Genomic DNA, 26266 nt, shown 5'->3' with positions numbered 1-26266 from the left:
AAATATGAAATTATATGCGATCGGCCATTTTGTAAATAGAAAACAATATTCTTGAGATGTGCCCATACAATCAGGGCATAATGCAATGCAAATGCAAATGCTATTCCACCAAAGCGCGACAGACCAACGCACGGACGAACCGATTGACCGAAAGTCTATTTTGATGCAACTAAGAAGATTTCACCCCCCACGGTGAAACTCCTTTCAAAATATATTCAAGATGGACGACGCAGTAGGATCTCTAACAACATAGCAATCAAATTAAAAGTCCACTGAAATTATTCACAATGCAGAAAGAAAAAAATTCTACTTATCTTCTGAGGCAGAGGATCTTATTAACAAGAAAGAAAACAGTTGAATAATTGTTACTATGGGAGGCCATAAGGATCGACAAAAGAACGAAAGAAAGGCGGGACGCTAAAAAATCGTGTTGTCAGACATCTTTCAGCTTTATGACAATGGACGTGACAAAAAAACATTCGCTGTCCACTAGCAATTACTTTAATGGGATTTTTCCCCTTTCATTTTTATTAGTGAAGAACTAAAAATGTAATAACAGTTTTTAAACTTTATTTCTATGGTCTTTTTTTGATTATCTTTTTCTTAAAATGTAGTTTCTCTTATAAAAAGAATCTAACGTATTTAAATAAAAAAAGATATAATTATAGCCCTGCTACTCCTTTCTCACAGAAGAGACATAGCGTCTCTGCTTTATCGTTATTTTCATGGCAGGTACTCGACTAAGCTTCGATCGTATGCCCCTCCTGCTGGAAAACATTTACTGCAAATACTCGCCTAGCCACAACCACTGCCAACAATTTCCTTTACCTAAAACTAAACAAAAATTCAATGAGCAAAGCTTCGTTCCTATAACTACATGTCTATGGAACACAATACGACGAGGCTGCTTCTCAACCGACTATAACATGGTCGTTTTCAAGTCAAGTTAAACAAGGTTTCGTTGAGCCGTCCTCGTAAATAATCATTTTTACCAGTTTCCATTATCATGGTGGTCGCTCATTAACCCTTATCCTCGAGTGGCCTCTGGGCCTTGATAAGCGATGACTCCTAGTAAACACACACACACACACACACACACACACAAAAGTCAAAACATTAATTCATCGAAAATTTATTTTGTCATTTTCATCGCTTTTATTTTATCTTTTATACTAATGTGTCAGCACTTACCAATGCGAAAAGCCACTCGAGGATAAAAGTTAATGAGACTGCCAGTTTGGATGCTGAACAAGGTCTTATATATAGGTAAAAATAACATAATGCTCAGTTTGAAGGACACATCTTAAGATAATACACACACACACACACACACACACACACACACACACACACACACACACATATATATATATATATATATATATATATATATATATATAACAAAAGTCTATATTCCATATATATATATATATATAACAAAAGTCTATATTCCAAATTTCAAGATTTTGCCCGACTTACAGTTTTAAGTATTTTGAAATTTTCAATTCTTGACAGCACCTGTTTCGTAGCGCGGAGTCATTCATGTAATTACTATTCCAATTTTAAAATTAATTCTGCCCTTAACTCATCAGAAGAAAAGGAACTTATCAACTTCAAAATAAGATAAAGGAAATGGACATTATCACAAAATGTGACGATCGAAAGAGAATTCAAAGATGGTGCAACTAAAAGAAAAACAATTGCAACTTCTCTTCCGATTTTCGGATTTTGTAATCATGCCCATATTTCTTTATTTTCTTTTGAAATTGATGAGTTCTGTTTCTTCTGATGACTTAAGGGCGAAATACATTAAAAATTGACATAATAATTACTAGGTACGTGCAAAATGAATGCTGATGCTCAAAATGTATAAACATTTTGACCCCCCCCCTTACTTAAAAATTCAGCAAAAATCAGAAAATTAACCAATTTTAATGAAATTTTCAGTATTTAGCAAATAATGATCACGGAATATAATGAACCCATTTTTTTTTTATTTACATCTTAGTGGAAATTTATTATTTTGTCTAAAGTTATGTGGTAAAAAAAATTAATGAATTTATTTATTTTTTTATGAAAATAAAGCATCGTAAATTATAACAATTATAAAAAGTTATTTAATTTTTACAGAAACATTACGAAAAAATCCCCTAAAATCCGTATTAATGAATTCGATATAACTAGAAGAAAAATTAATTTCTACCGATATTATCACTGAATTAAGCATTGTTTATTTTATATTTTCACATTTTAAAAAATTATAATAGCAAAAAATATTTCTACTTTTTTTTTAGATTACAAGTTTCACATAATTTTTATATGTGAGATTTTAATATTATCCTTGTTTGCAGGAATGTTAAACTTTCGGCGTAACATAATTTTTATATGTGAGATTTTAATATTATCCTTGTTTGCAGGAATGTTAAACTTTCGGCGTAACATAATTTTTATATAATCTCGAATAATTAATTTATTTTTATTTCGGACTATTATTCTCATCTTTATTAGTTGGTTTTTTTTTTTTAATCTTTTCTTGGTTTTCTTTATTCACAACGTTTCGGCCAATAAAAGATAAAAAAAAAAAAAACAACAACAACTAATAAAGATAAGAATAATAGTCCGAAATAAAAATAAATTAATATATATAATGCTCATCTCAAAAATGAATTCCAATTAAGGAATAATATATATACCAATCGGTACGGACCCGACTATAGAAGATCAGATAAATAAAGAATCCAAGAATTTATAAAGAATCCAACCTTGATCGCCCTTCGGGGCCCGTGGCGCAGTTGATAGAGACGTTGAATCTCTACAGTTCCAGATGAACATTGTCTGAAGATAGCGGTTTCAATCCCACCCAAAGCGTGCCAGAGGTTAATTGGCCAAGATGTGGTGAGACGACAACAACTACGGATGGCAGTGATGGCTGAGAATGCAGTTAGGAGATTCGAAGTTCCTATCTGACGAAGGCCAGAGGAATTGTTGGCCGAAACGTTGTGAATAAACAAAACCAATAAAAGATCAAAAACAACAACTAATAAAGATGAGAATAATAGTCCGAAATAAAAATAAATTAATATATAATGCTCATCTCAAAAATGAATTCCAATTAAGGAATAATATATATATATACACTTGTGCCCGATATTATTCATACCCCCCTTGAAAATTGAGTTTATTAGGTGTAACTTTGTAAGAATTTATTGTTTACGTCCATATTGATACATATTCTTAATAAACCTCTTCTGATCATTTTCGTCATTTTAAAATCTCGGGATACTTGTAATAAAAGAAATATACAGCTATTTATAAAATCTGCAATGTTCAAAAATAATCATACCCCTTATTTTTTCAGTATTAATCGAGTTTCTGACTGTTTGTTTCCTGTTTGATTCTTATTTTGAATGCTTTTATAGCACCTTTGATTAATTTCATTTCGTTTTTTGCATTTTTCAGAAATTAAAATGATATCAACTGAAAACCAATAAAAGAATAAAAATTATTAGAATGGGGAAGAAAAAAGAGCTTAGTAATGATCTTAGGACTAAAATTGTGAATTCACATAAGGATAGTTAAGGTTACAAGTCAATTTCCAAGAAATTTGAGGTCTCTACAGCAACAGTACAGAGCATCATCAAAAAATTCCAGAGCCACCACACAACAAACAACTTGATTGGTAGAGGAAGGAAAAGGAAACTGTCTGCTAGAGCCACCAGGAATATTGTAAGAAGTGTTAATGCAAATCCAACCACCACTACTAAGGACATTTTAGAAAATCTGGAGTCTTCTGGCATAAAAATATCAAGGCAAACATTGCAAAGGACTCTGCATGAAAATGGTCTGACAGGAAGAAGACCAAGAAGGACTCCATTGCACACCAGAAAACACCTTGCAGCACGTCTAAAGTTTGCTAGGATCCATGTGAATTCTCCAGAGTCCGTTTTCTCAAGTATTTTGTGGACTGACGAAACAAAAATTGAATTGTTTGGCCATATGGATGCTTCTTATGTTTGGAGGAAGAAAGGAGAAGCTTACAACCCAAAGAACACCATACCCACGGTGAAACATGGTGGTGGTAGCCTAATGTTTTGGGGCTCCTTTTCGGCTAGTGGTCCAGGTAGTTTGGTTAAGATATATGGAACCATGAAGAAGGAGCAATATTTGGAGATACTCCAGAAAAACATTAGACAGGATGCGGAGAAGCTCCATTTAGGACCAAACTGGGTCCTTCAACAGGATAATGATCCAAAACATACTGCCAAAGTAGTCAAGAAATGGTTTGAGGATAATCAAATTAATGTTTTGGAATGGCCTAGCCAGAGTCCCGACCTGAACCCTATCGAAACCCTCTGGCACATATTGAAAACTGAGGTTAAAAAGCGGAAACCTAGAAATTTGAGGGATTTGGAGAATTACTGCATTGAAGAATGGTAAAAAATCAGTGTTGATGCTTGTAAAAACCTTGTTGATAAATATCCAAAACGGTTACAGGCAGTTATTAAGAATAAAGGGCATGCTATTGACTATTAGTAAGAGAGGTATGAATAATTTTGAACTAGTGCCATTATTGTTTTTCTTTGTATAATGTTTCAAACTTGCATAATTTATTTATTTGTTGAGTTTAAATTAAATGCTTATGCTTGATTTATTGTTTGAAATCCCTTTAATATTGTCTACCTTCTGGTTTGAGCAATATTCTTATAGAAATCCCAAAGATCCGAGGGGTATGAATAATATCGGGCACAAGTGTATATCTTGAATAATAATTAAAAAAAAATATTTAAAAAACAGGAACATAAAAAAAATAATTAAATTAAAAATGGTAAAAATGATTCAAACGTTCAGGATAGAAATGTACGGATGCAAGTCTGGATAAAAAAGAAAGAAAACTAGAACCTCTACCTCCTTTTCATACAGTTTTTCGACTCGTTGAAATTTTGGGCTTCCTTATAATCCGTGTTTACAAAACTTCCGTTTGTTGCTAAAAAAGAGTTTCCCAAATTCTTAATATCCCTTATGTAAAATCTCGAGTCTGTAGAAAGAAAATTGACAGAGTAGTTTGGTAGGAAAATATACACACAGAGACATACAGACACACACAAAGAAAATTTCACTTTTATAGATATATCTATGTATCTATAAAAGTGAAATTGTCTCTGTGTGTGTATTTCCTTACAAAACTACTCTGTCAATTTTCAGTCTACAGACTCGAGATTTGACATAAGGGGTATTGAGATTTGGAAAATCTTTTCAATCGGTTTTTAGCCAGGAATTTGGCTGTCAAGGAGTCAAAGATAAACGATTTGACCTTTGAAAACTCTACCAAACTCCTCCGCCAATTTTGGGTCTAAACACTTGAAATTTTAGATGTAGGTTACTTGGACATGGATCAAACTTTGTAATTTGATTTTGAACCCAAAACAATACTTATTAAGTGGTCAAAATTGGGGTTAAAGTTTTAAAAAAAAGTAACCTCTGCAGTCTCTACCAAACTACTCAATCAATTTTGGTCTAAACATTTGAACTTTTACATAAAGGATATATAGGCATGCAGCAAGCTTTTTAATCAACTTTTGGGAGAAAATTTGGCTGACAAGAGATCAAAGTTGAAAAAGTAGATCTTTGCAGACTTTAGCAAACTCCTCCGCCAATTTTGGGTCTAAACACTGTAAATTTTAGATGTAGGTTACCTGGAGATGAGTCAAACTTTTTAATATATATATATAGATATACACATAAAGTTATGAACAGCACATAGGGCCCGTGAAAATCCGGGCTGAACTGCTAGTATATATATATATATATATATATATATATATATATATATATATATATATATATATATATATATACTAGCATTAAGCCCGGCGTTGCCCGGGTGTTTGGATGTGTATGTCGAGAATAAAAAAAAAAAGTGGTAGTAGGAAAGTAGGTCTGAACCCGTACCGCGAAAAAAAACATGACGTTTTGCGGTTACGACCACCGCCAAACCTGAAGTGACTTATGTTTACATTAAGGCTAGAGAATCGAAAGGAGAGGATATATTTAAAAAATATCGGCGAAAAAAAAGCAGCCCCCTCCCGCGTAGAAAAGTGCCTAGTTGAAGGTGAAAATAATAATGTTTTTAGCCAATTTTCAATATTTGTCGTCTGAAAGGCCGAACTTCAAAACGATACTGATCTTGGTAAAATCCGTCGCCTCTATCGAAAGTTTTAGGCAGACATGCAAACATACATACATACATGCATTTATACATTGATAACTAAAAATTTTCTACCCAAACCGATGAAAAAGCTTGCCCTATCTCTGAATACCCTTTTTTTAAAATTTCAAATGTTTAGACCAGAAATTGTCTGAGTAAATTGGTAGAGACCGCAGAGGTCAAAATTTTAAAAACTTTGACCCATATTATGACCCTTTAAAATTAAAAATTTTTTTTTTAAATTGACCCCTGTTAAATTTATTGTTTTGGGCTCAAATCTAGTTATTAAGTTAGGTCCATGTCCAAGGAACCTATATCTAAAATTTCAAGTGTTTAGACACAAAACTGGCGGAGGAGTTTGGTAGAGTTCTCAAAGGTCAAATCGCTGAACTTTGACCCCTTAACAGCCAAATTTCTGACCAAAAACGGATCACATAGATTTTCCCAAATCTCAGTAGCCTGTATATAAAATTTCGAGTCTGCAGACTAAAATTGACAAAGTTATTGTGTAGGGAAATGTACACAGACAGACACACAGACACGTTCACTTTTATAGATATACTAGCATGGGTTCCCGGCGTTGCTCAGGTGTTTGGCGGTGTATGCTGATAAAAAAAGAAACAAAAACAAACAAACAAACAAAAAACGGTCAATTTTTAAAAATTTTAACCCCTATTATGACCCCTTAATATTTATGGTTTTGGGCTCAAATTAAGTTATTAAGTTAGATCCATGTCCGATGATCCTATATCTAAAATCTCAAGTGTTTAGACCCAAATTTGTCGGAAGAGTTTGGTAGACTTCTCAAAGATCAAATCGTTGAACTTTGACCCCTTACCAGCCAAATTTTTGTCCGAAACCCAACCACATAGATTTTCTCAAATCTCCGTACCCTGTATATCAAATTTCGAGTCTGTAGACTAAAAATTGACAGAGTTATTGCGTAGGGAAATGTACACACGCAGACACACACAGACACGTTCACTTTTATAGATATATAGATAGATAGACTAATAGATTAAACAAAAATATACACGTATACATAAATATATATGGAAACAATTTTTTGTTTACTGTAAAGGTTTTATGCAAATATTATGCAAGTATAAATCATGTAGAATATCTGCATGAATATAATTACACGTTTAGATGATCATCCTATAAGAAAACCGAAAAAAACTAATAGGGAATTAATTAAAATGAATGTTTAAAAGAATATGCAAATTAGCTAGATATTTTGCTAGTGAATACAGTTCCACAATCCATATATAAGAAAATTGCATTTTCTTTTTAAATAAATAGAAAAGATGGTTTTTAATATGAATATCGATAAACACAAAGAAAAACGAATTTATAGGAGTATAAATAGATAGATAGATATATAGATAGATAGATTTGTTTAACAAAAATATATACGTATACATAAATATATATGGAAACAAATTTGTGTTTACTATAAACTTTTTTCACAAATATTATGCAAGTATAAATCATGTAGAATATCTGCATGAATATAATTACAGGTAATAGTTAACTGAAGATGATTATCGCATTAAAAAAACCGAAGCAGCTGATAGGGAATTAATTAAAATGAATATTTAAAAGAATATGCAAATTAGCTAGATCGTTTGCTAGTGAATGCAATTCCACAACCAAGATATAAGAAAATTGTATTTTCTTTTTAAATAAATAGAAAAAGGGTTTTTAGTATGGATATCGATACACACCAAAGAAACCCGAATTTATAGGAGTATACAAAGATATATATATATATATATATATATATATATATATATATATAAAGTAAAAAAAAAGAGTCTAAAATAAAAAAAAATGTATGAATAAAGATAACATTCAGATAATAGTAATGAATTATAAATTTGCCCAGTCGTAAAATACGCTTAAATATGATATTCCAGTTTGTCCAGATTTCGTATAAATTATTATAGAGTCGTGATTTCAAAAGTAAAAAAAAAAAAAAGCAATTGGGCGTCATCACCTAGAATTGAAACCGAAAGCAAAACTGGCATTCAAAGCTGGTGATGTTACCACTGTACCAAAGTGGTACGCATATGAACTGATTAAAAATAAACTAACATGTTTGTACAAAATGTATAACGATTTCCACAATTTTAACCCGTTTTTGCCCCCTTAAAACTATTTTAACCGGCTAAAGACCTATGAAAGAACGGCCCATAAGAATCATTTAAGGCCCCTAACGCCGCTCTGCGACTTTTAGTTTCGGGAGAGATAGAGTTTGAAAATATGGAGACACACAGACAGACAGACACACAGATATAGTGAGTTTTATAAATTAGATTATTTGTAATTATAATAGAAGATCTTAAAGAAACCATAGGCTAAAAGAATAGTAATCTATGTATCTATAATAGTGAACGCGCGCGCGTGCGTATGCGTGTGTGTGTTTGCGTGTGTGTGTGTGTCTGTGTCTGTGTGTCTGTGTACATTTTCCTTCGCAATAACTCTGTACATGTTCAGGCTACAGACTCGAAATTTGATATACAGGGCACTGAGATTTGGGAAAATCTGTGATCGGTTTTCGGCCAGAAATTTGACGTTTAAGGGGGCAAAGTTCAACGATTTGACCTTTGAGAACTCTACCAAACTCCTCCCACGATTTGGGATCCAAACACTTGAAATTTAAGATATAGGTTCCTTGGACATGGATCTAACTTAATAACTTGATTTGAACCCAAAAGGATAAATGTTAAGGGGTCATACTAGGGGTCAAATTAAAAAAATTGACCGTTTTTGTTTTATTTATTTTATTTTGCCCAGCATACACCTCAAAACACCCGAGCAACCCGCGGCTGAAATGCTAGTAGTGTATATAGGGGGAAAATAAAGCTTAAGAGAAATTAAAGAAAAGTTAGTTTGTAAGGGAGAAAGAGAAATATTTATTGAAATTCTATGGATGAAGGTGATATTTTCCTTTAATTAAAGAAATCAATATAGTATTAGGCTACATCAACACAGTCATCAGGGGGAAACACTTATATTTAGACTGCAAAGTAATATTCAGGTTTTAAAGGTCAGTGTGAGTCTAAAAATGAAGGGAAGTACATCCTAGTAGAAATTATTACCCCTAAACAAAAGATATTCATAATTTAAACGTAGATTACTACAACTATTACAAAAAAGTTCATGGGGTGTCAGGTCGGATAGGAAATGATATGTCTTAGATAGAAGTATTATTTAACATTTGAAAGATGTCAGAAGAGGAAAGTAAGGAGGGAAGGAAAGGGGAAGGTAGGTAAATTAAGTAAAAAAGGAATGCGGAGGGGGAGTGGTTGATTGTTACAGAATCCTAAAGCAATTACATTTGTACCAGATTTTATGCATGCGCGGTAACACACCCTCCTCCATTTTGTTTAGTACGAGACCTTTACATTTAATAACGAACAAGGCTTCCGTCCTATATAGTTTGCAGTAAAGGTTTTTTAAGGTTTAACTTATTCAATTATTTGCCAATTAAGGACATAAGGTGTATTATTATTCTTAACAGGAACGTGAGTTTTTTTCAGACGTTTCGTTCTAAAAATGTAATTCTAAACTTAATAGGTTCACCCGGCCTAAGTTATCTAAGATCTTATTGGAGCTGGCGTATGGTACAGTGTCAATACTATTAGCAATGTGATCAATATCAACACTAATACCATTATTGCCCTGCTGGTGTGTCTCTTGCTTAACAGTGTATTTGTAAATGATATTCTCATGCTTGCATGAGGCATTCAAAGAGCGTAAGTTTGGATTATTGCAGTTACATTGCAAACCCTGGATCTAAGGGTTATTAAGCTTATTAGTTATATTTGTTGTAATTGCATTGAGGCCGAAAGTTTGGTACTGTGGAGTACGAGATTATGTCTATAGAAAAGTTTACCGGTGCTACGAGATCAGGCGGCCCGAAGATACTGGCTTCCTGAGACGAAATGCACCTAACATTGATGCGTTTTGTTTTTCTACTTCCTTTTTCAAAACTTAATTATGTTCTGCAAAACCAAAAACAGCAACCTACCTTCTCCTTCTTTTCCTTTTTCACATTTCCTCTTTCTCTTTTTATCCCCCCCCCACTTCCTGAGTGGTTTCCTAACTTAAAATTTACCAAACATTAATACTGTAACCCTTTTCCCCCTCCCATTGCAAAACTCATTCATGTTCTGCACAGCAGGGAGCAACAACGATAACATATACTATAAAACAATGAAACCAAATTAATCACTACAAATAAGCGACTGAAAAATCAAACAGCTTGAAGAATAAAAACCTTGTACAAAATAACTGGATGCAACATGAATACTGTTTCCGAAATAACAGGATTCGGCATTAAATATCCCCAAAAGGGTTGATATGCTGTGAAACAAAACAACAAAACCAATAGAAAAGCTTACCATGTGGGACCCTAAAGTTGCCTTTTAAAATTTTAAAGTAGCACTAGCGATATTCTTTTGGGAATTTTTACTACAAGTCAAATTAAACCAAACGCAAAGTTTACTATATTTTTTTGCGAAAGTTAGGTATGTGTTTTCAACCGGATTAATTCTGCTTTTTTTTTCCTTTTTTTTTATGTGTTTCTCCGATTATTTCATGTACCTATTTACAATGCCTCCCCACGGACAGAGTTAGACACCAGGGTCGTTTTTTAACGCGGAGAAAAGGTACAAAAATAAAAATTGTCTCAGTCGTGAAGGATTTCTCCTCCACTGAAAGAGAACGAGAAATGGAAGTGCCGCATCTGAAGAACAGATACTATACTTTGATCTTGGCTAAACAGAAGTAACCGGGTTGGATTTGCTAATATACATAAGTGAAAGTGGGCTGGATTCGAACTTGGCACACATCAGGTTATCAGCGGTTATCTGTTAAGTCACGGTCACCTACTAGCGATGGTTCACTAATAATGAAATATATTTATTTCTGAAAGAGTGTACAGAGATAGTGCTTAAATTATTTAAATGAATTTTATACGAACATATATATATATATATATATATATATATATATATATATATATATATATATATATATATATATATATATATATATAAAGGATAACAAAGAAGACGAAAGAAAATAATACCCTCGCTGCTTCTCGGAGATACAACCGGCCGATAAACAGCAGAAGCGCACGTAGAATCCGCAAGTGTAGATGGATAACGTCGACGGACACGTGATCTTTGTTAGATATGACCTTGCAGGCCGAGTTAATTTGTACAAGGTAGAACTGACATTGTTAAACATAGGCAGCGTCCGTTCGGTTTGATTAAATAGGATTTTAACAAGATTTAATGAGAAAGAAATGAGCGATCATTTAAGAAGAAGAAAGAAGAAGTAAAGAAAGAAAGAAAGAAAGAAAGACAGAAAAGCGCTCTTTAAATATAAATCTCGGCCACTTTCGTACAATATGGTTATCGTCTTTTTCTAATCTGGAAAGAACGTTTTCGTCATTTAACTTGACGTATGAAAATTTATATCGCTAAATTAATGGTTTTTCACCTATTGTTAGAGTAACGTTTTGAAATCAGTAGCAGCAGTCAGCGAATCCTGTTTTAAATAGATCCACATCAGATTGGACAAGACCTCAATCAGCAGATTGTTTTAGCCAATCACAAACACCGAAATATTCACCTCTGCACTTCGCGCCTAATATAAATGCCCCCTCTCTCTTTCGCTCTCTTTCACAGATTGTCTTATAGAGAGATAACGCATGGAGTACGTTCCCAAATCACGTATAGGCCTTTGAATCAAAGGCTCAGGGCAAACCCAACAAGTTCACATAATACTTTCCAATTGACGAAACCAAAGGCAAATAGATATTCACACACTTTACAATTCCTCCTGAACTTATACACACACTGTTACACATACATTAGTACTACGTCAGCTAAAATGACAGTACAAACTAAAATTACACTTAAACCAGGACAAAACTCCAAGAAAATCAAATTGCCTCCTCCATTGAGGCTTGCATTTACGAACATCCGTGGGCTTAGAACTAATTTAAATGATGCTGAAGCATTTCTCCTAACAAACACCCCGAATATCTTAGCACTAAGTGAGACTAACCTACACTCCTTCATCCCCTCTAACTACTTTAACATGCCCGGATATCTCCCACTCTGCCGTAAGGACTCTGACAGACATATGCGCGGGCTTGGAGTTTATATTCGAAACACCCTCCCCCTGACTAGAGAAAGAAAACTAGAATGGGACGACCAAGCCTTTATGTGCTTTAGACTTAACATGCAACATAATATTAGTTACTTTTATTTTCTCTACCGCTCTCCCTCGACCCAGGACTGTACCCTAATAAACAAAGTCTCTGACAGCATAGATACAGCATTTTCCCTCGACACTAGCGCACAAGTTCATGTATTTGGTGACTTCAATGTCCACCACAGTAACTGGCTTGGATTCTCTAATTACACAGACGCAGCTGGTACCACAACACATAGCTTCTCTATATCTCATTCCCTATCACAGATGGTTACGTTTCCAACCCGTTTCTCTGACCAGCAAGAACAACACGCATCACTTTTAGATGTGTTTCTGACCACAGTTCCTGATGATTGTGTTACGAACGCCCACAGCCCACTTGGGAATGCTGATCATGTAGTGATAATAGTTAAACTCACCCTAAACTCTAGAGCCAAAATGTAAGAGCCATTTCTCAAAACAACGAGATATTATAAAAAGGCTGACTGGAAAGCCACCAGGGATTTCATTAGAGACGCCCCATGGCGAAATGTCTTTTCACTTCCTGCTGAACAGTGCGCAAATGAGACCACTGAATGGTTCAAAACAGCAATTGAAGCACATGTCCCCACACGAAAATTTTATAGCAAGCCCCACTCTCCCCAATGGTTTACTTCCACATGTGCAGCTGCCACCGCGCAAAGGCAACACGCGTACCACAGATTTAACCGACATAAATCCAGCTCAAACAGACAGAATCATATAGAAGCCAGAAGTAACTGTAAGAAAGAAATAGCGACAGCTAAGAGAGAATTTACTGAAACCACCAAAAAACGCATCGAAGCTCAGAAATTAGGAACCCGTGACTTCTGGATAATCTACAACAGTGTAGTAAATAATGGGCAATCAACAATCCCCCCATTATCCAACAACCATGAAGTTGTTTGCTCAACAACCGAGAAGGCTAACATGCTTGCCAGTCGGTTTGCCTCCAACTCCACACTCGACCCTGCTAACCATCCTATCCCGGACCTTCCTTTGCGGACAGACGCCACACTTGACGATCTGAAAATCACCCCTTCTCAGGTGCATGCTATCATAAAAAATCTTGACACTGCAAAAGCATGTAGACCTGATCTCATCCCAGTTGTGCTATTAAAAAAGTGCTCCGCCGAAGTAGCTCCAATCCTCTCCAAACTTTACAACAAATGCCTTAATGAATCTTGCTTTCCTGCTTGCTGGAAAACTGCTTCTGTGGTACTAGTTTTCAAGAAGTCTGGCGAAAGAACTGACCCAGTAAATTACCGCCCCATTAGCCTCCTCCCACTTTTTTTCCAAACTATTTGAGTCCATAATTAACCAAGCTCTAGTCCATCACCTTACAGATGCTAAACTTCTGACCGACCAACAATATGGATTTAGGCAAGCCCGTTCCACAGCAGACATTCTAACTGTAATCTCCGAGCGTATATACCATTCACTTGACAAAGCAGGGGAGGGTAGAGAGGTAACTTTAGATATATCTAAGGCATTTGACAGGGTATGGCATGAAGGTCTTCTCAGAAAAATCAGATCATACGGAATCACTGGAAGAATTTTTAACATGATTAAATCCTTTTTAGATAAGAGAAAAATCCAGGTTGTCCTCGATGGCCGTACATCCAAACAATATGATATAAATGCGGGAGTGCCTCAGGGGTCTATCCTGGGACCTCTATTATTCCTAATATTCATAAATGACCTCCCTGACAAAATTGTCTGTGAGATGGGTATATATGCTGATGACACCACGCTCTATAACAGACACGACAGGAAAACACATATCTAAATAAATGGCAGAAACACTAGAGGATGACCTCCAATCTGTAGTGGAATGGGGACAAAAATGGATGGTCACATTCAATGCTGCCAGGGCTAAACTTGTTTCCTTCAATAACTACAAGAAACCTTCTCTACCACCAATAGCAATGGCCAAAGACTCTTTATCTGAAAGCACATCTTTTAAACTCCTCGGCCTAATGTTCACAGGAAACATGAGTTGGAACAATTATATTGAGAGCATTGCCAAGACCGCTGCGAAAAAGGTAGGTTCTCTCTACCGTGCTAGAAAGCTACTAATGCCTGAAAGTATCCTGCACCTCTATAAGGCCACCATTTGCCCATGTATGGAGTATTGTTGTCATATTTGGGCCGGTGCATCTGCTACTAGTTTCTCACTCCTAGACAAGGTTCAAAAGAGAGTCGCTAACCTAATAGGTCCTGAACTGTCATCCAAGCTTCAGCCTCCGTCACATCGACACAATGTAGCATTCCTCTGCCTGTTCTACAAGTACTTTAATGGTGAATGTTCCGACGAACTGCAAACACTTGTATCCCCTCTATGTAAACAAACCCGACAAGTAGTACAATCTCACCCCTTCACAGTAGAGATCCGTAGATGTAAGAAAGCCTTCTACTCCAGTAGTTTCTTCCCCAGAACCGCTAGACTTTGGAACTCCCTGCGAGGTTCCTGCTTCTCCAACTGTACTGACATGCAGAAGTTCAAGAGTAACGTTAACCGATATCTTGCTGCCCAACTCCTCACCTAGTACCCCTGTAGCCTGTGTCGCTAATAGTAGCCCCTACATCAAAGTGGCAATGTGCCTTGTTTGGGGTAAAAATGTAATAAAAAACTAAAAACTAAAAATAAACTATTGCACTACTTCCATTAACTAAATATACATATCTTCACTTGTAACGTTCTAAGATATTTATAGTCTAAAATATAATTTTAAAAAATTAATACAAACCAGCGAACCCGAGACCTGCAGAGGCAGATGCAAAAGAATAAAAACAAAAGGAATAAATTCGACTTTTCTTTCAGTTTTAACAAAAGGCATTTACTACCAGTCCTTTCCAACGACGCATTTCATATGGTTTTAAAAGTTCACTATGTAGCTAACAAAAACCTGCCGTCTCGACACGGGCTTAAAAGTTTCTAAGGCCCCGTTACATTTCTTTATAGGTTTATCATGTTGAAATCGAGAGTCTTTATGTCAAACTCGAATTTTTTTTTCTGTCGAACTCTTTAAATCTGTAAAGAATTTCTAACGGAACCGTATATTTAGTTATCTTGGGTAGACTGTTCTCGTTTCTTCAGCCATGATCGGGTAGAAATCCTAAGCCATTCGCAATCGTATTCTTCGTGTCACTCATACCTAAGACACTCATACCTAAGATTGAAACTTTCAGTTCAGTTGTAGAGGACGCTCTTCTGGTCATACAAATAGTGATGCAACACTAGAAAAGTGGGAAATTTGTCAAACAACGATTTATTTTTACAAAGAATAATTTTTACAAAGTTTTTTTCAAAGACAAATGTTATATTATACTCATAGATACTCAAAATGTCGCCCGTGCACTTCACTGCAGCGTCAAACAACGATTTATTTTAACAACGCTCACACGGCACCAATCAAACAATAGCGATCACGCATTTTATTCATGATCTAAGCTGATCTTCAAATTTCCCGCTTTTCTAGCAACCACGCTGTAGTTCCTGATATATTTTATATATCAACACTCAATATAAAACTTTTTTTCGTTTTCACCTTTTCACTGCCTAATTAGAAAAAAAAAGTAGTTGGTATCTTTTAATTTTCGTGTGACGTCACAGCCATATAAGTTACCTTTTCCATTGGCGTTTCATACTTTGATCGCCGATTGCTGTATAACAAGACGTGTTTACCTAAACATCATCGCGTTACCCGGCTGGGTGAACGTCTGTTACAAAAAAATTCGTCTTTAGATTGAAACTATGCATTGAAAACAATGCCGATGATCACCTATATTCACATGGAATGGAAACTTATTAATAATGATGTGTTAAATATTGGATCACACGGGAAATGTAGCTGAAATTATTAAGTTCAATAGACTGGATTTGACTGCAAGTCTATTCTATCTTACGTGTGATGCCATAGAGTTGATTGATTGATCTAGTTAGTAAGTTGATTTTATTATACTAAAGTTAAGCTAATCACCGTTTTCTCATTATTTTAATCACGCACAAAATATATGGTAAACATTCCTCAGTTTTAGAGCTGGATATCGAGGTCGTATGTACCTAAAAATCATTTCGACAAAAGCGTGCATCTGCAAGATCAATAAAATAATTATCAAATGTACCAAAAGGTAATTTGAACAAAAATTATTAACCTGACACATGTACCTGTGGAAGAAGCAACAGACTTGATCAACTGTCACAAAGGCAAGTTAAAAGTATGATGGTTGAAACGTCATTTTCGGCAAAAGGTTATATGATAATATTTGTTTACCCGGGGAGAGTTAGTTGGTTGAGCAACGTCCTGGGAACGGCAGCCAGCTCCCCCCGGGGGAATAAACGATATCCAACGATAGGCACATGGGCGATAGAAATATGGATGGGTCAATATGGCAGGCAGGGTTTTATCATCATTGTTGATAACAGGAACCATTGGGCTGAAATTGAACGCTGCATAGAATAAGCGAACAAAACATCGTTTGTTTTTTAAATATAAAAATAAAATTATTTATTCTTAACAATTAAAAGAAGCATTTAACTTTGAAATCCATTCTCAACCATTCGTCGTCGACCGGCGCAAAACTACTATACGCATCGCTAGCATGCGACCATCGCACGAAATCTAAGCTTCGACTGTTTAAATACAATACAATTATAATTCAGTTCTCCTCTCTTTCAATGAAGAAAAAGAGAGAAAGACATTCATACATAACATTTGAACATTATTTATATTTTGTAGGCCTCGATGACGAGTTCTTTTGGATTTGACCTTTTGAAACTGGGGCCTCAGATTGTTTTGACTTGGTTGATTATTATAAACAACTGTCAGTCTTGGTTCGAATCATACCTTGTTGACAACAGTTACTGAAGCCATCATGTTTTTTTTTTTCAATAATAATGTATTTCTTTCTTTCCCCCTCACGAGCACAGTCAGGCATAAGTTAGGTTTATTGATGCAGAAGCCCCAGCTCCCCCAATTTTGCCACAGTTACACAGGTGTAATCAAAGTTAGGCCAATTCAGTGAAACGACAATAGCTGAATAAGACGTCCTTGAGGTGTGACTACAGTGAATATACCATCCCAAAAAAGCCGTTTCAGGTGATCACAAATGGTTATATAATAACAACCGAAAAAGACATCGTTGTTGGTTGACGATCTGCGCCCGAATTTAATCTGGATTAGACAGAAATCAACTGTTCGAATTCCTGTGTGTGCATCTACCTTCTTAACAATCAACTATCTATAAACGTCGCCGAGAATAAAAATATTTTTTTGTACATATAAACGCGTTGTCATTCTTTTAAACACAGTCGAAATACATTAGGACCTAGTTATGCTCGAAGAGACATTCATCTTACTTGTTCTAATCAGAAGAGATTTATACTTAATTCAACAACTGGTCCATCTTTTAGCAACTTTTATATATCATTCTCACTATCTATCTTCCTCTATCTCTATGTTTGAATTCTATTCATATGTTATGCGGTATCTATCACCCTCGCTTTTCTCTCTCTCTCTCTCTCTCTCTCTCTCTCTCTCTCTCTCTCTTCCAGCTTATCTCTTTTGCCTGTGAATAAATAGAGAGTTAGTAATAAATAAATAAATAAATAAATAAGTAAAAACGTATCGGAATAGTTAATTATAAACAAAAGGAAATACCACCAACAGTTATAGAATTATTTAACTTAAAGCATGCAGCGGAAGAGAAAAGGAAGAGAAAAGGAAGAGAAAAGGAAGAGGGGGTTAAAACGAGAGGAGAGTGACTGATTTCGGATTTTGTCTCTGCGTTTTTTTTTTAAATTTAAAAAGATACGAAAACTCACTATTTCCCTTATTCGTAAACGAATATATCAGTCAAGATGAAAGAGAAGAATATTCCAAAATAATGTCATCGCCTCGCTACGAAGATACAGACAAAAAAACTACAAAAAAAAAAAGAAAAAAAAAAGAAGACACTCTTACCATATTAAAAGAATACATAACGCAGTTAGGGTGGGTTGCTGGCTCAATACAATAATTACTTTAGATAACAAAATTAACTGAATTGAACCGATATCCAAGTTATCTCCTTTGAATTATGCTGACCAATGTTAGAGAAAGCACCATCATGTACAGAAGTTAATAAAACTCGTTACATGCATGGAGTAGCTTCCTTCAGTCTTGACAGACTACGGATACTCACTGTAAGTGTGCCTGCGCGCGGAATTTTTGTGGCAAGAGTTGCGCAATCTTCAATCACATCTCTCCTGGTGTTGCTAAATATCAATGACAGATGGAAGTTCAGGACGACTGGAAGCAATGCCGAGATAAGAGGAGAGCACATACAGCACATAAAATTCTGAAATGATCACCCATCTGGTACTAGCCAGGCTCAGCGTTGCTTAACTTCGGTTATCTGACGAGAACCGGTGTGTCAACGTGATTATGCCGTTCAGGTTTCTATACATGCATGTACAGAAATTACAACGATGTCTATCTACTTGTACTTTGAAAACCATCGGACGTAGTCAGACCGGTTGACGATATTAACACATTCTGATGCCGTGTTTGTCACACGTCTGTTCCGATAAGTTGCATAGAGTCTCTTCTCGTAGCAGTTACATAGACTTCTAGAATAGACCAGCATAAATGTAAGCAATATTTATGCTTACATTGTTTACTTATTTTCTCGGCAAAATGTATTTTTATGGATTGTAATTGGTGTATTCTTTCTTTTGTACTATCTTAAATATTGTATCGTGAATCACTTTACATGTTCAGTAATTAGTTTTAAGTTTGTCTGCAAAAAATATTTATGTGAGAATAAATGTGAATTCATGTAAATCAAACTGTTTCTTCACTTTTGTCCTTCCATCTTTATCAATACAGTTCACACACACACACACACACACACACACACACACACACACACACACACACACACACACACACACACACACACACACACACACACACATAATTTAATAAATATTACGAATTTGTTTAAACACACTCTTTATTGTTTCTACTCATTGTCAAAAAATTTCAATAAAAAAGAACAATTTTAATATTAGAGCTTCGGGAATTTTTTCGTGCAAGTTACTCACGATAGCATAATACACAAAATGGCGACCTCCTGTGCGGGAAAAAAAAACTTAAATATAAGGTATAAAATATTTGATAACCTTTAAACGGCACTTTACGATGAAAAATGATATGTCGATACTTAAACATTGAAGACCAACGGCGACCTTTCAAAATAAAAGCATAAAACTTAATTAAATAATTTGTAAATGGAAATATGCCAGTGCTTAATTAATTTATTACCTCTTTAAGCCATACATAAACATTTTATGGAGAAATTGAGATATTTGTAATTTCAACGTAACAGTTTACACACACACATAGTTCTGATGTTTGCACAATTTTAATTATAAAAGCTGTACATATGTATTGAGTATTTTCGAAAAGATATTAGCCTCTTAGTTAAACACGTTTGGTCTTTATATATATATATATATATATATATATATATATATATATATATATATATATATATATATATATATATATATATATATTATATCAACTTTGTTTCCATTCGTAGCCAAAAGTGACCAACAAAATGATGTTTCCTTACAAAGAGAAAATGTTATATATATAATAATATAAATATACAAGAAATAAATGTTACCATAGTCAATAAAAGTTACTTTTATGGTAGAAGGGTTCATTGGTTTGTATTTTTAAGTAGTTTGTAAAAATAAATTAAGGCGGGGCACCTGAGAATTCTGTGTTAACAATTTAAGAGGTTTCCGTCAACGTAAGGAATATTTATGAACATATTTTAATGTTTTCAGTTATTTTGTGCTTGAGGAATATTCGATTATGGCATGTGTAGTTTATATAAAAATCAATTTAAGTAGTTATCGCCTCAAATTTCGTTTTAATTTCGGTTCGCTGAAATTATTTCAAGTAAAGAGAATTAAAAACTATTTCAAAACAAAAAAAAACATGAACTGAACTTTTATTGACTATGGTAACATTTATTTCTTGTATATTTATTTTTTCGGGTCGTCGTTTGTTGGCTTTTCTGCTAAACACTCTTACTAAATAATATTGACGAAATATCGAAAAACAAAGAAACAAAAACAGTTTTGAAAAATAATGAAGCTTTACTTACTTTAGTAAAATAATCTAAAACAGCAAAATGGGATATTAAAAAAGTAAATACGTAATTACTTTAGTTTTTAAAGCAAATAATCGATATGAATATGAATAAGAAGAAAATGGCGCTCTTTTCAATCGGAACAGCTTCGTTTCAGTTTTACAGTATTGAACAGTGTAGTATTGCGCCGTCGAATTCAGGCTTGTACTATTGTAATGTAAAGAACACGCAGAAAGGGTTGTAATCAACTGAATTCCTTCTAGTACACTGACAAAATAAAAGCTTAAACAGATATATAAATAAAAATAAAAAGGTTATGTAAATGTTTTTAAAAAGACAAGTAATTACGTGAGCAGGACTTTTCTCTTCTTTTGACACGATAACAAGTAACATTCTTATTATTTTTTATTATTTATCTATTTATCTATTTTCGAAAGAATGCCACGTGCAAGTGGAGAAGGAAAAAACAGAGTTATGCAAACTTTGTGTCGAGAATTGTCTAAAATTCTGACTTTTTTTTTTTGCTTTCACTTTAATAAAAACGTGAATTTATGAGGTGAATTTATATGATTCAACTCAAACAAATAAATAAAAGCTAACGTGAATTAAAATTAAAGTTAAGGTGTTATTGTGAACCCTCACCCCTTTTAAAAAACCTTGTTAAACTTTGTGACATATTTACATTCTATGGAGGTCAGGCGCGAACGAACACCCAATAATTTTATTATACCATATTTCTTCAAACTGAAACATAATTATCAAAGTATACTTACGCAAATAGATATGCAAAGTTTGTTAAAGTTTGTGCCATATTTCCATGGAGTACAGGAGCGAACGCAGACCCCACAATTTTATTATACCATCCCTATTTAAGTTAAATGAAGTCAACTACTTGACTTAACTAATGGAATAATAAATATTCAACTCTTTAAGTGAAATATTAGCGAAATGTTGATGACATAGTAGATAATGTACTTGGTAAAATTCAATTGTACAATTGCACTCTTCTGTGTTTATCAAAATGTACTCGATGAACAAACAGCGTGGAGGAAAACAAGGGCTGATGACGCTCTTTCTTTGAAAAAAAAAGCAGAAACATACATGCAAATCTGCAGCCAATGTTTGTATGTATATATATATATATATATATATATATATATATATATATATATATATACTTCATTTAATCACATAAATTAATATACGAAGACAAAATTTTATGCGTAACTTTTCAGTATTTACATTAACAGTGCTCAATACATAGGTTGAGCTAGGTAGTAAGTTATGAAAATATATATGGCCATATATATTTTCATAACTTACTACATATCTATATATCTATAAAAGTGAACGTGTCTGTCTGTCTGTCTGTCTGTGTACATTTCCCTACGCAATAACTCTGTCAATTTTTAGTCTATAGACTCGAAATTTGAAATACCGGGTACTGAGATTTGGGAAAATCGATGTGACGGGTGTCAGCCAGAAATTTGGCTGTTAAGGGGTCAAATTTCAACGATTTGACCTTTAAGAACTCTACCAAACTCCTCCGACAATTTTGGGTCTAGACACTTGAAATTTTAGATTTAGGTTCCTTGGACCTGGATCTAACTTAATAAAGTGATTTGAGCCCGAAACAATAAATTTTAAGGGATCATAATAGGGGTCAAATTAAAAAAAAATTTACTCTTTTTTTTTTTTTGCTCAGCATACACCTCCAAACACCCGGGCAACGCCGGGCTGAAATGCTAGTATATATATATATATATATATATATATATATATATATATATATATATATATATATATATATATATAGTAATTTTTGGATAGGATTTGCATTCTTTCCTCTGTAAGTGCTGGTAGTTTTGTTGCTTTTTTAAGGGGAGTTTAGAAGGGAAATATAGTTCTGTGTGAAATATTTTCAATTAAATAATGTTGGATTATTGAGATTATTCAACGCGTCTATTGAAGAAAACAGATATTTTGGATAAAATGTTAAATTGTAAGTTTTTTTTTCCTGTATATCTCAAGATTCGGTTTGTCTGTAATATTCTGACATCGTAATTATCAACGCTTTGATTGTATTACTATGAAGAAGACCTATTAATTTTTTATTTAAACCAGTTTTACTTCATAAGAGACCTTGCTTTTCTCGGAATCGAATCTATTTCATTATATACATGTACATATACATTCATACACATACGCACACACATACATACACATACACATACACATACATATATATATATATATATAAATATATATGTGTGTGTGTGTGTGCGCGTGTGTGTGTGTGTGCGTGTGTGTGTGTGTGTGTGTGTGCGTGTGTGTGTGTGTAGATGACGCGTAGCATATGATGCTAGGCTGTAAAGACCCATAAAAAACTTTTCAAACTATAAATGTACCTGACTGCCTGATAGGAGGAACATCTATTCGTCGATGTAACTTTTGTTGTTTAGTTTTCATGTATATTCTTAATGCTGATGAGCCGTCAGTACCGGCATGAAAGTAAAAAAGATAGACAGAGAACCACACATAAAAATATCAGTAAAAGGGACGAAATAATTGTACGCTTGTATAGTAAATAAACTAAACCTTTCTTTTTTTGTGGGCGATGAACATAAAATGGAGTGCCTGTTTCCAAGGAGGCAGTATATATATATATTGAAAACAATATGGCTGACGAGAGCCTAACATTATTTACCATTAACTGGTCCCCCTTATGTTAGGCTTGAAACCGATGGCACCAATGTTTTTTCTGACCTTCTGTACAGTTTTAAATATATATATATATATATATATATATATATATATATATATATATATATATATATATATATTTTACAAAGGCATCACCACATTATCAAGGCCCAGAGGCCACTCAAGGATAAGGGTTAAAGAGTGTACAGTAGAAATTGGTCAATATAGTAATCATTAGTAATGAAAATTTGGTAAATTTAATAACTTATATGGAACGGCTCATCAAGAACTTATTTACTTTAAACTTGAACACAACCATATTGTAGTCAGCCGGAAAGCAGGAAAACGGAAGACAATTCCACAGGCGTGCAGTTCTAAGAAAGAAGCTTTGTTCATGGAATCTACGTTTAGGTTTAGGCACAGATAAAGAGTGGGGGGAATTATTGATAGTGTCTTGTGAAAGTTTGGCGAGGGGGGACCATAGATTGAAGCTCAGTTGAACACTTTCCATGAAAATAACGATACATCAGAGACAAACTCGCAACATCTCTTCTGTGAGATAGAGGTTGCAAGGAGGAGAAAAGGACATCTCCTACGAGGCTACGAAGTCTATTTTGAACTCTATCAAGGCAGGACAAGGCCTTTCTAGCAGCTCCTGCCCAGATGTGGCAACAGTATTCCATCCTTGGACGCACCTGGCTCTTATATAGATAGAGAATAGCATCAGCAGTGAGATATCTACTGGATCGATAGAAAGATCCCACCATTTTTCCAGCGGCCTTGGCAACAGATTTGATATACGTGTTCCATTTAAGATCAGGAGTAATGGTCAAGCCCAGAAGCTTGTCAAAACTTGAGGCCTCCTGAAGACGAGAGCCATTCATTTCAATTGATGACAAATGTGGATTAGAATGTGTATGATGTAAAGAGAGAAGCTTGGTTTTAGATGCATTAAAAGTAAACAACCACTCCTTTCCCCATTGTATTACGTGCTCAAGATCAGAGGAGAGTGAATTGGAGAGAGCTTGGTCGTTTACTGTCTTAGATGTGGTACCATAAATGGTAGTGTCGTCAGCATAAATGTCTACAAATGATGTAAGGATATGATTTGGAAGATCATTAATGTAGATCAGGAAAAGAGTTGGGCCCAGGATGGATCCCTGAGGGACACCGGCATTAATACTGTGAGCTTCTGATTTTTGCCCCTCAACTACTACTCTTATGAACCTATCAGAAAGAAATGATTTAATAATTGAGAAGACTTTTCCAGCTATACCATAGCTAGCGATCTTATGAAGTAAACCTTTATGCCATACCCTATCAAAGGCTTTAGATATGTCAAGAGCAATTGCCCTAGAAAGATTGCCACCGTCGAGAGATTTGCTAATCCTATGCGATATAACTGTAAGGACATCTGCTGTAGATCTAGCAGAACGGAAACCATATTGAGTGTCACTAAGAAGGTTATTTTTGTTGAGATGTTTGATTACTTCTGTATTTAACACAGATTCTAGCAACTTACTCATGACGCACAGGAGACTTATTGGCCTGTACTGAGAGGGGGATGAGCGATCACCTGAATTCTTAAATACAGGGCATACTGATGAGATTTTCCAGGGAGATGGGAAACTATTCTCCTTAAGACAACGTTTAAACAGTTTTGTAATATATATATATATTATTTTGGGTAAACAATTACATATGGTCGCTACAAATAGCCATCTGTTTCAGTCAAAGAGACTTCATCAGGCGACCTGGAACCTCTCGACGCCGAAAAAAAAATGTTTGATTTTTTGGGGGCGTCGAGAGGTTTCAGGTCGCCTGAGGAAGTCTCTTTGATTGAAACAGATGGCTATTTGTAGCGACCATATGTAACTGTTTACCCCAAATATTAAAAAAATATATTTTGCTCTTTTTATTGAGCACTATTTACCAACCTCGTTGTCTTCATTAGTTCTGACTTTTGAACACCGTTTTTCTTTCTTCCGTTTACGTGTTTCAATTCCTTTCACATTTTTAAAACTGTAACGCTGTTACAACTTGTAGTATGTTTTCTTCAACGTCACGTTAAGATGTAACACGTGCTATATAGCGTCATTAACCGTGCGCTACAAGCAAACATGAAGAATGATTAGTAACGCCAGATACAACCGCCGAATGCATCCAATGTGGCTATTGGAGAGACAACATATAAGTGGAAGTTTCTTTTTACTTGGGGGTGACCGCTTATCAAGGTCTGGAGGCCACTTTACGATGAGGGTCAATGAGTGTTAAATAGGCGGTAAGACAACACCTTGATGGTCGGTAACGGTGCAACCTGGATAGGGTTTACTTATATAAGAGTACGGCTCAACAAGAACTTATTTACATTAGACTTGAAAACGACTATATTGAAGTAAGCCTCAGGGTATTGTTTTCCATCGACGGACAGTTCTAGTAAAGAAACTCTGCTCATGGAATTTTCATTTAGTTTTAGGCGCAAACAGAGAGTGGCCGTCACTTTAAGATAGCCAAATTGTTGACAGTTGTTGTAGCTTGACAAGTATTTGTTGTGAGATATTTACAAGGAGCATAGATTGAAGCTCAGTCGAGCACCTACCATAAAGGTTACGATAGATCAAAGTTATGCTAGCAACGTCTCTTTTGCGAGAAAGAGAAAGTAGGAAAGTAAAAGGGCCACTGCCCACTAGATTTCGAAGACGGTATAATATTTAAAAAAAAGTTTTAATAATGACTTATCAGAAATTTAGATAGCTTTCTAATTACATTTTAATTGCCGACGTATTTTATGATTTTTTGGTGTGTAGTTTTGAAGCGCTTCCAATTCGCTTAACGGAGAACGAGGGAAATCAAAAACCAAAAACATTATGAAGCCAGGTTGGCATTTAACAAGAATCGCTTTTCCGGCTTTTTATTAACTGGAATTTTTTGCCTCCCAACTTTCATTCATAGTAA

At 34.7% G+C, this 26266-nt stretch overlaps 1 protein-coding gene across 5 annotated transcripts in view; it reads right to left on the bottom strand.

The window, feature by feature from the left end:
• The window catches only part of LOC145239747 (solute carrier organic anion transporter family member 2A1-like), a 136648-nt gene that overhangs the window by 71884 nt on the left and 38498 nt on the right, over window positions 1-26266 (bottom strand). The window contains exon 1 of one of the 5 annotated variants that reach the window (XM_080103150.1): window positions 18285-18359. The exons of 2 other annotated variants lie outside the window; for them this stretch is intronic. The gene's annotated coding sequence lies outside the window, so the exon portion shown is untranslated. Of the gene's footprint in view, window positions 1-11303; window positions 11572-18284; window positions 18360-26266 lie in introns of those variants that run through there. 2 more of the 5 variants (XM_080103147.1, XM_080103151.1) reach the window with 2 other exon arrangements.

Source organism: Euprymna scolopes, chromosome 19 (assembly GCF_053919585.1).
Source record: "Euprymna scolopes isolate OS-2025 chromosome 19, ASM5391958v1, whole genome shotgun sequence".
In the NCBI taxonomy this organism is placed as follows: Eukaryota; Metazoa; Mollusca; class Cephalopoda; order Sepiida; family Sepiolidae; genus Euprymna; species Euprymna scolopes.
Note: the sequence above shows the minus strand (reverse complement) of the source record. Positions and strands in the feature narration are given on the sequence as shown.